At 44.7% G+C, this 16,941-nt stretch overlaps 1 long non-coding RNA gene across 1 annotated transcript in view; it reads left to right on the top strand.

Annotated features, from left to right (window-relative positions):
• LOC132690113 (uncharacterized) overlaps positions 1-16,941 on the top strand; it is a 771,167-nt gene that overhangs the window by 198,117 nt on the left and 556,109 nt on the right. The window contains exon 4 of the long non-coding RNA XR_013552544.2: positions 6,739-6,862. This is a non-coding gene — a long non-coding RNA (uncharacterized LOC132690113). The remainder of the gene's footprint in view (positions 1-6,738; positions 6,863-16,941) is intronic.

Genomic DNA, 16,941 nt, shown 5'->3' with positions numbered 1-16,941 from the left:
AATCTTGAGAACAAAACACTAAGTGAAAGAAGCCAGTCACAGAAGACCACAGATAGTATGATCCCATTTGTGTGAAATGTCCAGAATAGGCACATCCATAGACACACAAGATTAGTGCCTGCCAAGGCTAGAGGGAATGGCGAATGGGGAGTAAGTGCTTAATGGGTCTAGAGGTTTTAATCTGGAGTGATGGCGGTATTTTGGAACTAGATAGAGATGGTGATTGCACAACGTCGTGAATGTGCTAAATGCCGCTGAACTGTCCATTTTGAAATGGTTACTTTTATGCTACATGAATTTTGCCTCAATAAATTACTCTAACAAAGGAGGGGAGGAAGAGCAGGAGAAGGGAGAGGCATGTCCCTTAAAGGATTACACTTCTTATGGGATTCAACAGTCACCTCCATCTATCTCCCTTGTAGAACTGTCTCCTGTATGTATGTGGCTGTGCTAGTTCTCCCATTTTTATGTTCTGTGTCTTGCTCCCACAGGCCGTGGATTTACCCCCGAGTCTCTCCGATCCACCTCTTCCTTTCTTGTCTTGCTGTTACCCCCTTTGTCTGGGACCTTCATCTTCCCAGAGTGGGAGATGCCCTTTCTCCCTGCCTCCAGTGTCCCCACTTCGAATCTGCTCCCAGCCCTGGACTGGAGAAATCTCAGTAGCACACCTCTGGCATGACTTCACACTGCTGTGCCCCATGTCTGTTCTGGTTCCCCTACTTTGTGTAGAGAGTTCTAGTTTACCAGCCTGGTGTGATAAACTGAAGAGGACCGTGGGCCTGGATTCAGAAACTCTGGCACAACCTGATTCTGACATCCACTAGGGCGGCATCTTGGCCAACTTGTGTGTATGTGTGTTAATTTACACAGGCTCAGTTTTGCTTCTCATTTGTTTTTTCCTTTTGTTGCGTGGTGGGAATGACAGTCTGTCATGGGGTTTGGTGTGAATCAAGTGATGTTATGTGTGGCTGACAGTTGCTGAGCACTTGTGCTGGCAGTGCTGGACTAAGTACCTAATTTAGATTTTGTTGTATAGTAGAAGACAGCATCACCCGGAGGCTCTACCTGTGTTTGGTATACCATTTTCATGAACATTATCACTACCTTTCACCGTTCTCTTCAGTATGCTCTATTGCTTTGGCTCATTGCTTTCATTCTGTACATTGGGTCCATTTCCCTACCCCTGAACATGTCTCATGCGTGCTGGCCTCCACACCATTGTGTGGACTGTCCCCTCTGCCTGGATCTCCCTTCCTTTCCTCAGAGTCAGGCTACCTCCAGTACCTCTAGTAGCCCAGTTCCCTGCAGGGAAGGTTTGAGAGGACAGTGGCTATTTTCCCAAAGGTTTCTCAGACTCAAGCTGCCTGAGGCGGCCCTGGGGAGTGAGAGAGGCAGAAACCCTCAGATCTCTCCTCGCGCTTGCTGCTGAGCTTCTAGCAGAAATTCACAGCTTCGCCTGCAACCGTGTGTTCCAGGGTCGGCTCAGGAGAATTCACATCCTGGTTTGCTAAATTTCAACTGTGCAAATATTGACATTAACATGCCCTACCCTTACGCTCTGGTCAAATGCCAGTGTTGGGTAGGACATTCCTTGTAAATGCCACATGTGTTTAGTGTGGCTCATCCAGCCTCTGACTCCCTGCCCTGGGATGGACCTGCTTCTTGTGCATGGTCCAGAGCTTGGGTGCTGCTGTGCGGTCTCCTTTCCCTCTCATCATTCAGGTTGTATCCAGGAAGGCTGATGAGGAAGGAGGCCTGCAGAGAGGCAGGAAACTGACAGTTGTTGCTTTTGTGATCACTTGACACATAATGTGACTTCCCAAACATCCAAACAGAAACAAACTTTCGCCCTGCCCCTCCCCACCTCCTTATTGGAATTTTAGCCTTAGATCTGGCTGAAAGGGAGTACACAGGCCCAAGTCTTGGCTGGGGTGCTATGGACAGTGTTTGGCTTATTGATCCCCTGAATGAATGTTTATTCATTACATGCTCTGTGCCAGGAATTATGCTAGGTGTTGGAGTATGAGGTGAAACACGTGAACATGCTCACGGGCCTCCCAAAGTTTACCACATAGTACGGATGACAAATAAGAAATTACCATCAGTGTTGTGAGGGCAGTGGCAGAAGTCAGAGTGCGTGTAGGAACGTAAAACAGAGCTGTCTCCCTAGTGAGGAGTAGTCTGCGAGGGCTTCCTGTAGGAGTTAACATACGAGCTGAGGCCTGAAGAATGGAGAAGAATGAGCTGTAGGAGCATCGCAGGCCACTAGAATAGCACGTGCAAAGTCTTGGAGGTGAGTGACAATGTGGAACATTCAAGAAAGTGAAAGGGGGTCAGCATGGTGGCTGGAGTGAATGGAGAGTTCTGTTGGGTTAGGAGGGACAGGGAGAGGGAGAAAAGTGAGAAATGAGGCTGGAGAAAATAGATGGGCCTGACACCTGAAGTGCCTCCCTGACCCCAGGGTACCCAGAGAGAGTCCCTTCTGTGCCCTGGTTGTTGAGAGGGCTGGAATCACAGGGCCTTCTGTGTTCTAGCTCCCCCAACACTTAACAGCAAGTCGCTACTACTGAACCATGGTGTCTTTCCCTGTGAAAAAACATAGCTGGCCTCCCCATTCGCGAGGACAGAGGATTGGAGGGGGAGTGCCACTGATCACCGTTTCCATGTGACTGACGTTCCTCTGGAGGTGCTGATGCTGTGGCTGCTGGAGCTCGGCCTCCTCTGGCCTCCGCTGGCAGCATCAAGCCCGAAAGGCTGGCCAGTGAGCAGGCAGGAGGGGCGTCCAGCTGCACTCAGCCACAGACAGAACCCCTGCAATTTTCTTCTGATTCCTTCAGTAGAGGAGAGGGCTTTGGTACCACACACATGTGGACTTGGCTCTGTTGTGTTCTCTGCTCATTTTGTTCATTGCTTCCCTCACTCCAACATTGCTTGTCTGTTGTGCACAAGGATGTTCTCAGCCCCAGAGAGACACCCAGGCATGGTGAGCCAGCCACACATGATCGTTGTCCTTGGAGACCTTACCGTCTAATCAGGAAGAGGGGAAGTTAACAAAGAAATGCGGAAGTAATGATCAGGACTGTCAGAGGACCTACAGAGGGCCAGTAGGGCACGGCCAGGGCTCTTGTCCCACATTGTAGTTCATAGTTTAAATCTTGGCTCTCCTGATTATCAGATGGGGAAGTTCTTGGACTTTTCTATGCCTTGGTTTTCTCACCTGCAAAAATGTGAAGATTAGGGCTAAACCATGCAAGAAATGCTTTAAACTTTGCTGCATCCGAATCCCCTGGGGAGATCTTAAAATTCCCATTGGCCAGGTGGTACCCACACCAGAGCAGTCAGGATTTCTGGGGCTGGAGCCCAGACACCAAAGTTTTCTTAGAGATGCTTAGGTGATTCCAGTGGGCAGCCAAGTTTGGAAACCAGACTTCTAGCCCAGTGCTTCTCCTACTTGAATGTGCCCATGAGTCACCTGGAGTCTTGGAATATGCAGATGCTCACTCATTAGTTCTGGGATGCGGCTGGAGCATTTACATTTCTGACGAGGGTTGGACAATAGTTCTCAGTTTCGGCGGTTTTGCCCCTAGTGGACCTTTGGCAAAGACTGGAGACATTTTTGGATGTCAGAGTTGGAGGATGAGGGTGCTATTTAGTGCGGGCCAGGGATGCTGCTAAATATCCCACAGTGCACAGGACAGCTCCTGTCACAGGACTTTCTGGCCCCAAATGTCAATAGTACTGAGGTGGAGAAATCCTTTTCCCACTGAAGCCGATGCTGCTGGTCCACAGACCACACCCTGAGTGGCAGCAGAGTCCCCTTTTCTGGCTCAGCCACAAGGACTCTGGGCTAAGCTACACAAGCGAAGCTGAGAATTTGTCACAAAAGTGAGCTGACAAAATTAGCAGAGATCAGTTTTTATCCCTTGTTAGGCTTTTGGCGGCAGGTAGAGAGGATTTCACCAGCTCCCAATTCCTGGCATTAAAGAAGTAGCTGTTTGAATGTTTGGAAGGAAGGGGCATTGAGAAAGCAAAGGAGCACATGCACACAACCACCGGATTTAAGCAGCAAATACAAAAAGAACTGAAGAAGGCAAGGGCATGAATTATTAACAGGGCTGGGTGTGAAAAGTGTAGTGCAAGCCTTTTTAACACTGTTTGAGATCAGGATGAGGAAAAATGGGCAGAGACTTAATTGTTTCATTGACTTCTGCAGAGGAAACCCAGAGTCATCAAATACACACACACAGAGCAGAAGAAGAATTCACACATCACACTCTCCTCCTTTATTTTTTTTTAAAGATTAATTTGTAATTTATAGCTGTAATGACCTGCCTGGTGATGGAGTCGAGATCTGGATTTAGGATTCATAACATGGTGACCGTTCCACAGCTCTCCAGAGTGTTCCCTCCACCCCAACCCCCTTGCCATACTTACACCCTCATTGTTTCTCATCCAGATGAATTCAGTGGGTTCCTAAGTGGTTTTCCTGTGTTTACCCTGTCAGCCTTCCCTTCAAGCCACCTCCACGTTGTGGCCAATGGGATGTTTCTCAAAAGAATGTCTGATCTCCCCCAGTCCTGGGGAAGCTGTCCATTGACACTTCCCGGATGTGGTCAGTTAAGCTTCCTGGTGCTGTACCATTGCCGAGGTCCTCTGAGCATGATCCAGGAGACCTCGTGGGTCCCCAAGACTTGCAGGAGGTTTGCGAGTGCAAAACTATCTTCCTAATGTTGAGACATTGGCTTTTTCATAGTACTGACACTGGGTCTGATGGTGCAAAAACCATGGTGGATGCCAGTGTTGGTGCCTTGGCGGGAGTCAACACAGTGGTTACACAAGCTGGGTTGTACAAGCTACTACTGTCTTCTTCACTCCCCTGCTCTCACATTAAAAAAGAAAATAAGACAACTAGAGCCAGTTTTTCTCAAGCACGTCCTTGATAAAGCAATAAAGATTATTAATTCCATAGAATCTCAACCCTTGGCCACACATATTTTAATATTTTGTGTGATGAAATGAGAAGTATGTGGAAAGTACTTCTGCAGCCTAGCAAGAGTGTGGTGGCTGCCTTGAGGAAAAGCACTTGAGTGACCGCGTGCTTGAGTTGTGAGCTCAACTAGCCACTTTGTTCATGTGATACCATCACCTGGAAGAATAATTGACAGACAAATTATAATTATGCGAAGTTGGCTATTTGGCAGACATTTTCTCGAAAATGAGTAAGGTGAGCCTGTTGCTTCAACAGACACAACCGACAGTCCTTGTTGCCAATGCTAAAATTCAAGCTTTCAAGTGAAAATTAGAATTTTGGAACACTTGTATGTGCAACTATGAGCTTGACAGCTTCCCAATTCTGGATGAGATTGGTGGTATTAACACATGTGGGATTTATTTTTTTGTTAGTATCCTATAAATGAAATGTGAAAATATTTAGAAAAGATCTACACACCTCAGGGAATCTGTATTTTCTTTTTCTTTTTTTAATTATTATTTATTTTTGAGAGAGAGAGAGTGTGTGTGTGCTCAGGGGAGGGGCAGAGAGAGAGGGAGACACAGAATCTGAAGCAGGCTGTAGGCTCTGAGCTGTCAGTATGAGCCTGATGCAGGGCTTGAACCCGTGAACGTGAGATCATGACCTGAACTGAAGTTGGACGCTTAGCTGACTGAGCCACCCAGGCATCCCAGGGAATCTTTGTTTTCCAAATGATTCATCATGCATGACAAACCATTCAAAGTGTGAGATAGACTGATGAATTTTAATTGGACAGATTAAAAAAACATATTGACACAGTTTCAGATTCTACATTGCAGCTAATCTTTGAGAAATACCCCTTGTTGAGTTTTGGTGTAGTATCAAAGAAGGCTACCCACAATTATCTGAGAAGACTACTTAAAGTATTCTTCTCTTTTCTAATTACATACCTATGTGAATCTGGATTTGCTTCATAGACTTCAACTGAAAACCAAATTCTAACAGATTGAATGTATAAGTAAATGTAAGATTCTAGCTGTCTTTTACTAAGCCAGACATTGAAGGCATTTGCAGAAAATGTTACTAAACAATGCCACTGTTCTCACTAAGTTGTTTTTTGTCTTAAAAACTATGGTTATTTAAAATTGAAACTGTTGCTTAGGTTGACATGTGATGGATTTAGTATTGCTCTTTTAAAGGAATGAATAATTATTTTAAAATATCATCAGTTTGAGTATTGATAGACATAATTCACACAAACCAAAGCTCCTCGGGGACTTCCATAGATTGTCACTGTGAAAATGGGTCCCTGAGACCAAGAGTTTGAGCAATACCATCTTAGACCTTCACTACTGACACCTCTTTGATCTTCTCTGCTTAGAGGGATGTGCTACTCTTGTTCTTAACCTGTAAATGTGCACCACTCCAGAGATTGTTGCATTTCAGAGTGTGGTCACATTACATTATCAGCTGAAGTTTCACAAGGCTAAGGAGTTTGGGAGTTTGGAGGCTTAATGACCTGCAGCATGGAAAGCCATGCTGTGAAAAATAATACCAAACAGCTGGTGGGAATCGAATGCCCACTGAGAGTTGTCCTTGAATGTGTCAGTCTTTTGCCCTGAACTTGGAGACCTGCGACTCTCAACCCTCCATTCAGTGGGAGCTCGGCTGAGTCGTGTGCGGGTTATTCCTTTAAGGCGCACTTGTAACAGGTATATTGGATTCTTGGGGTTACCTTCTCAGCATTGTGTCTTCTTCTTTCTCAGAGATGATCCATTAGTCGCCATCAAGACCCAAATAGACCGGTAGCCAATGAGAACGTCGGTCTTCCACAAGCCCGCCTCCACAGAACTGCAGGCTTTGTCGGGCCTCATCTAGCCTCCTCATGGGGTAAGTTGTCTTGGCCTGGACCAGATGGATTCCCCCAGGAGGTTTGGCTAAAACATCTTCTTTTTCTGAACGTTTGAAGCCCTCATGCTCATAGGCACCCATCTGTTTGTTCCTCTTAGAAATGTGTCTCAGCCATTGGGTTTGGGATGATCTGGAATTTCCCCTACAAATGAAATATCTCTGCTCCATTTCCTCTGACACCCAGTTGCCACTTTCACAGGTGATGGGTTTGCTGAGAAGACTCAAATATGACACTAGCATTTTAGAGTTCTGTGTCTGATTGTAATGTCTACATTCTGCCATTCACCCTCTTGTTATCTAGTCTCCTGAGACAAGGGAGCTGTGTGACCAAGGGCAAAAGCTAAATGGAAAGCAAGGAAGGACTTGGACAGAAATTTATGTACCAAGAAATGTGAGATTCCTACAATAAGCAGAGATTAGACCAAGGGCTTCAGAAAAACTACTTGCTTCTCCTTCCTGAACCTCTGCTTGTTTTACCTGGAAATAATAGAGAGGGATATTATGAGTATAACTCAAGAACAAGTCAAATCAACGGCACCAAATAGAGAGGGTAGCTAGACACAGGTGGCCTAAGATACTGGCAAGTTATTGTCATGGGCAGCCTAATCCTTGCTGGTCCACATTACTAGGTCAATAGTTGGAAAAGGGAGAATGGAGATGAGAAGGTTTGGTCTCCTGCCACATGGGGGACAATGCTTGGCCTCGACTGGAACTGGAAAAATAACTAAGAATATGTCCTTCTGGGCAGTGTTTCTCGGTCTCAGCACTATTGACATTTTAGGCTGGGTAGTTCTTTATTATGGTAGGGCTGTCTTGTATATTGTAAGATGTTTAGGAGAAACCCTTGATCTTTACCAAGTGGGTACTAGTAGGACCCTCCTTCCCCCAAGTCACAACAACCAAAGATGTCTACAGACATTGCCAAATAGGTCTTCCTTAAGCTGAGAACTACCAATCTGGGGTCACTGGAAGAGTGGCCTTGTTTTTTTCCTTGAAGATACAGGAATTGGTAACACATAGGCCAGTGAATCTCCTCCACCTCTGGACCACCAGCTTAGAAAGTCATCTGATGAGGGGGAGCTTGGGAAAGGAGGGAGCCCAGGGTCTGAGGCTCACGCTCCACACTGCTCCCATATACAATGCCTCTTTCTACTTTCCTGTGTGAAGAAAAACAGAAATTCAACCTTTCTCCACCCCAGTCCCCATAAGAAAGAAGAAAATGTACATTGTGGAGGTCAGTGGTACATGTTTGGTTTATCCCTTGGTAATGTACTATTCCAAGTATTGTGCATCATCCAGTACTCAGATTAGCAGCCCTTCTCTAGAAAGTGTTTTCTGGCTACCCTATTTCATATCATTTCTCTCAGTCTTTCACTATATGACTAATGATCATTTTGTGTTTCCCAGTCATTTTAACAGAGATTTTTTAGTTCGTTTTTTTCCCACCCACTGGAAGTAAGGTTGCCAGGTCTCTTATTTATTATTAGATACTGGGAAGGTGTTTATTGATTATCCATCCCACCTCCATGGAGGTTGAAGCATGATGTTACTGATAAGGGCTGCACTGTAGGTTCCAATCTGGGCAATCTGAATAAGCATCCATTTCCTCAAATGATAAAAGGAGGAGCTCAAGTCAAAAGCAGTTATTGAGAAGAAAACATCTAGACATGTGTGACATCTAGACAGGTCGGAGATCCATCAGACACCATCAGTTATAGCCCCATTCACTTCTATTTACTGTCAACCTTTAGCGAATCACTTTACTACCTGGAGCCTTAGTTCTTTAATCTGTGCAATACTAGCATAGCAATATGTGCATTCGAAAGCTTTCAGGAAAATGAAACAAGGAATGTATACAGTAAAGACTGAGCCCTGAAGAGGCTCAAGAAAGAGACTATCAAACCTCTAGGGGTTGAGTTTGGGTGGGGCAGGGGACTTGAGAACGTATGTCATTGTAGAGAGATGGGCCCAAGAATATTTTGGCTGCTAGGAAAGTTTGGGGAGGAGTAGAAACATCTAAACATAATTTCTTAACAAGAAGCTGTGTTTGTGAAAAAAGAAATCTGTATTCTACTTAAAAAAAAGTCTAGGTAGTTGCTAGTTTATTTACATAAGCTTTCAAGTCAGATTTGTGTCTCTTTCCAGTGGCAAATTCTACGGAAAGAACCAGGAAAGAACCCATGTATTTATAAATTACATTAAAGAGTGGCTCTAAAAACTCCCCTCAAGTTCTCACCAAACACTGGGTTCTTCTTCAGCCCTTCTCTGATAGGATCCTGTGAGGGTATCCTGTGTAGATTCTGTGTGTCCCTCACTTATAAGTGACAGATATTCTAAGTGTGCTGACATGTTGACAGATCTGACTGGGAATGACAGGGGCAGGTGATGCCACTTGGATAAAGTTTGTGATGTATTTTTATGACGGGAAGACTAGCCTTGTGCTTTTTGGTCTAGACAGGAAGTGATCGAAGATGAGCTTGGACCATGGTTGATTCTGTTATTTAAAAACATTTATACGACAGCAGCCATAGAGTGGAACAACTCACATTACAAAACAGACGTGGCTGGAAGTCTGTTGCCATTACTTCTGGGGCCGGAGCTCATACTGATTCATTACTGAGGCATTCGGAGCAAGCTTCCTATGATGAAACCGTCCTGATGAATTTGTGGCAGGAATTGGTGGAGGGTATTTGGTTCCCTGTCAACTTCCCAGATCCCAGAGAGGAGAATTAGGTGAGCAGTGAAGGGCTGATGGCCCCCAAGGAGGCCCCACTGCCCAACAGAAGCAACCCCATGTGGGGAGGGAGGCTGGTGTCGGGGTAGATAGAGAAGGTCCAGCACGTTGTACATTTCTTCTCTTAGATAATAGCTTTATTGAGATATTACTCACATACATAAAAGTTACCATTTTTAAACTAGATTTTATGCTTTATTTATCTTTATTATTTTTTTTAATTTGAGAGAGAGAGAGAGCACGCGCGCGCACATGAGCGCGAGAGAGGAGCACGGGGAGAGAGAGTGCTCAGTGGAGCCCGACACAGGGCTCGATCCCATAACCCCGGGATCATGACCTGAACCAAAATCAAGAGTTGTGCGCTCAACCGACTGAGCCACCCAGGTGCCCCTAAATTTTATGTTTTAGGGCAGTTTTGGGTATACAGTAAAATTGAGTGGAAGGTACAGAGATTTCCCTTATACCCAGTGCTCCCACACATGCAGAACCTTCCCCAGTAGCAGCGTCTCTCGCTAGATTGATACGTTAGCTACAGTCTTTGAACCTGCATTGACACATCATTATCACCCAAAGCCAATAATAGCCGATGTTAGGGTTCACTCTTGATGCACATCCCATGGGCTTGGACAAGTGGATAATGACATATATCTACCGTAAGAGTATCATGCACAATTCTAAAAAAACCTCTGTGCCGAAACTCACCATTTTCAAGTGTAGAATTGAGTGGTTTTTAGTGTGTGAACACGGTTGTGCACCCATCACCAGCATCTGTTTCCAGAATATTCTCACGGCCTCTGAGGAGAAACTCGTTAGCCCTTAGCAGTCACTCTTCACCCCTCCTCCAGGGACCCCTGGCAATCGCTGAACTTTGTCTCTATGGATTTTCCTGTTCTGGACATTTCATATAATTGGAATCATGTAATATGTGGCTTTTTTATGACTCGCTTACTTCATTTAGTATGAAGTCTTCAGGATTCAGCATGTGTATCTGTTCTTCATTCTTTTTAATTATCAAATAATATTCCATGGTTATACAACACGTTTTGTTGATTCATTCATTGGTTGATAGACATTTGGGCCGTCTTCCATTTTTTGGCTCTAGTGAATAGTGAGATGGTGAACATGCATGGTTTTTGTGTGGACACATATTTCTCCAGGAGATTATCTTAGAAATATGCCTAGGAATGGGCTAGGTGGATCATATGGCGACTGTATGTTTAGGGTTTTGAGGAGGTGCCGAGCTGTTTTCCAAAGTCGCTGGACCATTTTATGGTTCCACCAACAATATATAAGGGTTCCGATTTCTCCAGATCCTCAACAAGACTTGTTATTGTTGGTCTTTTTGATGCATCCCTTTATTCTTTCATGTATTCACTCAGCAGTTAGGCATTGGGTACCTGTATGTGTTAGAGACTAGGGTATGATAGTGAGAAAACCGCACAAGCAGCTTATGACATGTTGGTAGAGACAAATAACAATTGTAGGATAATATAAGTAAAGATGTGATTATGCGAAGAATTACAAGGGGGGAGCAGTGCATGATGCTCTGAGGTTGTATACCAGTGACACCAAGTGAGACCAGACTTTGACCAGGGGTTTAGCGATGGTTTCCCTGAAGGGGCAATGACTGGGCTGGGAGGTGCAAGGTAATGAGAATTATGTGGTTGTTTGATCCTGAGCAGTCGTGTGAATGTGTCCGTGCCTCCGTTCTTCCTTTGTAGTATGGAGTTAGCCAGATCCACATAGCAGAGTGGTTTAGGCAGCTCAGTGAAAGCCATTGTCAGGCACAGGTTAATTCCCTCGATTAGTGATTCTCTGGCTTCCACTTGTGGTCTTCCTGCCCCCCCCCCCCCCCCCCCCCCCCCCCCCCGCCACTCCAGAAGATAGGTCCCTAGACAAGTGATGGTGAGGAGGAGGATGATGATGATATTGAGGTAGGCTAGGATTTGGTGAGTGCCTTCTGTGCACCAGGTACTGTGCTAAATAATTTACATCATATTCATTCCTTATGAGGACACTGCACTAGAAGGAGGTCAGCATGAGATTAGAAAGGGTGAGAACATAAGGCAATGGGTGAAAAAGGCCCTGGGTTTATGTCTGCAGGAATTGGGCTTGTGGTTGAAGAAATGATTTTACGGCAAATATTTCCAAGGCCACGTTTAGAAAGCACCTGAAACAGGTACTTGGTTTCAGAAAATATATTTTTATGCAACTTAATTCTGTGTATACTTAGAAGGCTATTTTATTTCTTGAATATGGAATGCAATTTCTTTTATTTCAAATGACTTCTCTGGTATTAAACTAAATAGTTTAGCTTAATCACATATAACAAACCTCCCAGTATAAGGGCCTGGATCCCAAATCTGGCTACAAATTAGTTTCTAGCCCAGGCAATAAATGCATACCTGGAGCAAATTCAAAAAGGGAAACCACTTTAATTAGGTTTGAAAGTGTCTCCAATCAGTTCCAGAATAGCTGTCCCTGGATTTATGATGCACCTTCCAAACCGTGGCTCTTTTTATGTCTAGCTGAAGTGAGAAGGCCCCAGAGAAACTGAGCGTGATTTCTTGAAACCTAAATATTTATCTCCCCCAAATAAGTGCCCCAAGAAAATATGGACAAGACTGATGGAGGGAAAGCTGGCTCACCTTAGCCAAGCCTGTCCGTTAGCCTCTATCATTGTTTCCACATAATTGCAAGGGTTCTAGAGGGATTAATTCAATCAAACCTCCCTTGGAACATTTCCATAAGGATAGTCTGACCCCACTAATCTGTCACACAACAATTACCTTCACTGTTACATTTATGTCCAGACGGCAGTAACACAGGGCCTTACTGGAGAAAGAGCTGGCAATGAGACTCAGAGAGGGTCGTGACTTGCAGAATATCACTGAGCCCTAAATGTCAGAACCAGGACTCAAGCCCAGGTCACCACCACCAGGATTCTGAGCCCAAGGAACATACTCAAAGGAAAACATTGCAATAAAAATAATGATCGGTCATCTCATTTACATGATTCCCAGCTGCTCTGAGGTTGACTCACCTGTTAATTTCTGTTGGAGTCTTTTATCCTTGTTTTCCCAGCTGTAATACATGGATGTGACACAAACATGAGAAAATAGACAGCGTGGGGTGCAAAGTTGGAAAAGCTGGACTAGAGCCTGGGTTTCCATTTCTCTGTCATGTGACTTTGGGCTGAACCACTCTGACCCTTATTCTCTTCCTCTGGGTAGAGAGAATTAACACCTCCAAGGAGAGAGTCGTGAATATGAAGGCAGAAAATGCCGTGTAGGCTCTAAAACGCCTTCCATGTTATTTACTACCTCTAAAATCCGTAAGAGTGTAAGTCTGACAAAAGAAGTCTTCATGGGCTTCTCTAAGTGAGTTCGTTGGAGATGTCGTTGTGTCAGGAAGTCCCAGTGCCACTTATCCTTGGGCGCTCAACGACCAGCTCTTTTCTTGTTGCAGGAATGGTGTGGTGGTTGCAAAGAGGGGAGGACCTCAAAGTTAGAACGAGTGTTTTTTTCCCACAGTGTGCTGGACACCTACCAGATGCTCTGTGAATATCACCTCTCTGAAGCAAGTCTGTGTAATTGGTCGTTTCATAATCTTCGTTTCCCCAGAATGGAACTGACCACAGAGTGGCTCAATTTGAGTTGAACCAACTCAACAATCATTTCTTTTGTTCCAACTTCTTTTGCCCTTCCATTTCTTTGTTATATTCAAAGTGATTTGCCAGTGGAAGTTGAACTCTTTCTCCTAGGTTATTGTCATTGCATTTTAATCTGCCTGACTGTACAATGGTGTAGTAGACAGAAAACATCCCTGTCCCCCTCCCCCAAGATGTCCACACTCTAACTTCAAGACCTGTGAATGTGTTACCTGACATGGCACAAGGAACTTTGCATATATGACTAAGGTAAGGACCTTGAGGTGGGAAGATTATCCTAGATTATGTGGATGGGCCCAGTGTCGTCAGAAAGGTCCAGTGTAATCCAAAAGTCAGAGAAGGAGGCGTGATGACAAAGCACAGGCCAGAGTGGTTCATCTTAAAGATGGAATAAGAGGTCAGAGCCAAGAGATGCAAGCAGCCTGTAGAAGCTGAAAGGAAAGGAAATGGATTCTCCCCTAGAGCCTCCAGAAGGAACCCAGTTCTGATGACACTGCAGTTTTTGTCCAGTAGGACCCCCTTTGGACCTCTGACCCCAGAACTGTAAGGCGTTGGTTTTAATTCACTAACCTTGAACTGCTTTAAGCCACTAAGTTGCAGTAATTTATTATAGCAGCTATCAGAAACTAATGCAGAGGGTCAGACCAAATAATTGTTCATGGTGAGCAAACCAACCACAAAACTTCATCATAAAAATTCAAATGAGTATAGCTCTACCGTGGATTATCAACATTCAGAGTGGCAATGGATTGGGAGGCCAGCAAGTGAGGTCAAGGCTACCCAGCTAGGAAGTGCAGCTCCTGGAATCCAAAGCCCCGTCTTTCTGACCACGTCTACCCTCTGTCTTTATAAATATGGCCTGCATAGTGGCTCACTCCGGGGTTGACAGCTGACTACCATCAGAGCCAGCCTTACAGGTGGTCCTTATTCTCCAGATACATTTTCTCGAAATCAGCGACGTGAATGCACACTCATCCCAGGATGGGGATGCCAGACCTGGCTCTCCTGTCTTCTCCATGCACCTTATTTCTGCAAGCCCTTGAGTGTGCTTCTCATTCATCACTTGTGACTAGCTTGTCCGTCCTCAGGATCCTGTGCGAGTGATTCATTGGCATACAATAGAGCTCAATGTGAAATAATCACTAATGAAGTGGTTAATGTTTGCTGAATGTCCCAAGACTGCACTTTGATTCCTTGTCACCACCACCCATCATCGAACGAGAGTCCCGATAGAAGAATCTCTTTTGATGTAAACAGAAGCTAGGTTTGCGCATGGTTTGGGGCATATCCTCTAGAATATCATGTCCTGCCCAGGGCTGAGATGAGGGCACGGCTATATGACAGAGCTGTGTTTCTAGGGTAGGGAAGGAAACTGCATGTGGCTGGGCACCCATTGTCTGTACAAAATTATGCCTAGTGCTTTCAGATCTGTTAATCCTCACAGTGGCACTGCGGAGTATTAACAGTTCCTCTTTCCAAATGTGGAAACTGAGGCACAAATATTATGGGCAACAGGACTAGAAGCAATGCTGGGAAGCTTAGAAACGTGGGATCAAAAAAAGAAAAAAAAAAGAAACGTGGGGTCAGTGGTGTTAAGAAACAAAATTCAGCCGAGTAAATTTGAAGCTTTAATTGGCTTTAGTAAGCAATTCATAAGTCAGGCAGCAAACTTTCTAGCAAGTCGAAAGATGCTCTGAGGGGTTGTACAAAGTGGAAGGTTTTTATAGGAAGGAGGGTGGGGGGAGGAAGTGATAGCAAAAGAAAAGAAAGGATTGCTTTAGGTCAGGACACCCTTTTGGAGGAAGGGACCAGCAGGACTTTTATCATGAAGATTACCTACCTCCCCAGTGCTGATAGGAAATTTCAGATGAACTGTTAGTTAAGAGGGAGAGGTTGAAACTGGGATTCATTCTTGGTTTGCTGTCCTGGGGGTCAGATGACTCTATTTTTTGGCTCATTGTCTCTTTTCTAACATTGGGGGAAAAAAAACGAAGTTGTGATTCATACCCTTGGGTAATCAACAGGCACTACATGTCCCCTTTTTCCACCTACGAACAGGAGTCTTAAAATGCCATTATTGGCCAACACATAACGTGTAGTTTATGTGGGCGTGCACATGTCCTGAATAGAGGCGCTCTAAATCTATTTGTGTGGTGCTGGGTGAGCCCTTGAAGGTTGGTGCAAACTAAACCAGCATAGGATTCAAAGACTTGGATTGTAGTTGGGTTATTAGTCCTGTTTATTTATTTATTTTTATCTTGCACAAATTAAAATTTAAAGAAGTCTTCTCTCCAGACTTTCTTACCTGTTGAGGCAATATACAGTATGGAAAAATAGCACAGGTTTTGAAGATGGGCAAACCCTGATTAAAATTCTGGCTCAGCCAGGTGCTAACTGTGGCCTCGAGGAAGTCACTTAACCTCACTCGTCTTCAGGTCCTTCATTAGGAAAAGGAGGATAATGATATGTGGCCAGTAGGGCTCTTTAAGAACTGTGAATAATAAATTACAAGCATCCAGAAAGCCAGTTGGCACATAATAGTTCCCAGTAAGTGGTAGCTGTACGGGAGATGTTCAACTAAGTAATCTCTGGATCTCTGCATGTCTATAATTTTAGTTTTTCAAAACCTTCAACTGCTGTTTATGGGGGACTTATGACATAGTAGGCTCTGTGCCAAGGATTACACCTGCATTATCTCATAAATCTTGGTCACAACCTTAGGAGGTACGCTATCAAATCCTTACAGATAAGGACACCTAGGCACAGAGAAGATAAATAGACTGCCCCTGTTACAACAACTAGTGATAGAGTCAAGATTTAAATCTAATTATCCCTGACTCTAGAACTCCCACTCTTAAAATTAAGCCCTTGTTAATAACATGTGTCTAGGCGTACTATTGCTTTCATAGAAAAGGCTGGACATCGATTCTCTCTTTTCCTCTACCGTGGGTGGCCAAGCTGTGACTTGCTGAGTCCTTGTGAGTCCCCGGATGGCATCAGGACAAGAAAACTCCAGCATAGACTATCCCAGTACTTTCAGTAGAAAGTTATAACTGAGAGCAATTGTCAAAGCTGTGGGGAAAAAAGTGAGATTCACGTGTTTGGTTGACCATGTTAGTGAGAGGAAGAGTCTCTGCTCAAGGCAGGTGGGAGCCTTTTTCTCTGAGACCAGCTGGGAGATGTTGGAACAGGGCTTGCCCCGTTCCGCCATGGTGATTCCCAACCATTCAGTAGGTTAGACAGTTGGGAAAGCCAGTCTCTGAATCCTGTAACTATCTCCAAGTTGCTTCCAGAAGATTCACATTTAATGAGCATCTAGAATCTGCCATGCAGATTGTTAGCAATGAGAACATAGGAAAGAAGATAAAGTCCTTATCCAAAAGAAAGAAAGAAAGAAAAAGAAAGAAGGAAAGAAAAGCCCTGATGTGTAGCATCTGCCCATGTCTGTGGTGTACTCCCATCACAGCCAATTTCAAGCTCCAAATGTGATGTCCCTGAGCATGAAGTGGGGAGGGGTTGCATGCAGTTGGCTCTGGTGAACTGGTACAATCTGGTCCCAGCCCCCACCCATTCCTCCTCCTGGGTTCCCAGACATGTTCTTCACTCCTCTGCCTTGTTCATGCTGGCTCATCCTTCCCATCGCCACTCAACTGT

Source organism: Panthera onca, chromosome E2 (genome assembly GCF_046562875.1).
Source record: "Panthera onca isolate mPanOnc1 chromosome E2, mPanOnc1 haplotype 2, whole genome shotgun sequence".
NCBI classification, from domain to species: Eukaryota; Metazoa; Chordata; class Mammalia; order Carnivora; family Felidae; genus Panthera; species Panthera onca.
The sequence above is the reverse complement of the archived record's forward strand: the minus strand, read 5'-3'. Positions and strand labels throughout refer to the sequence as shown.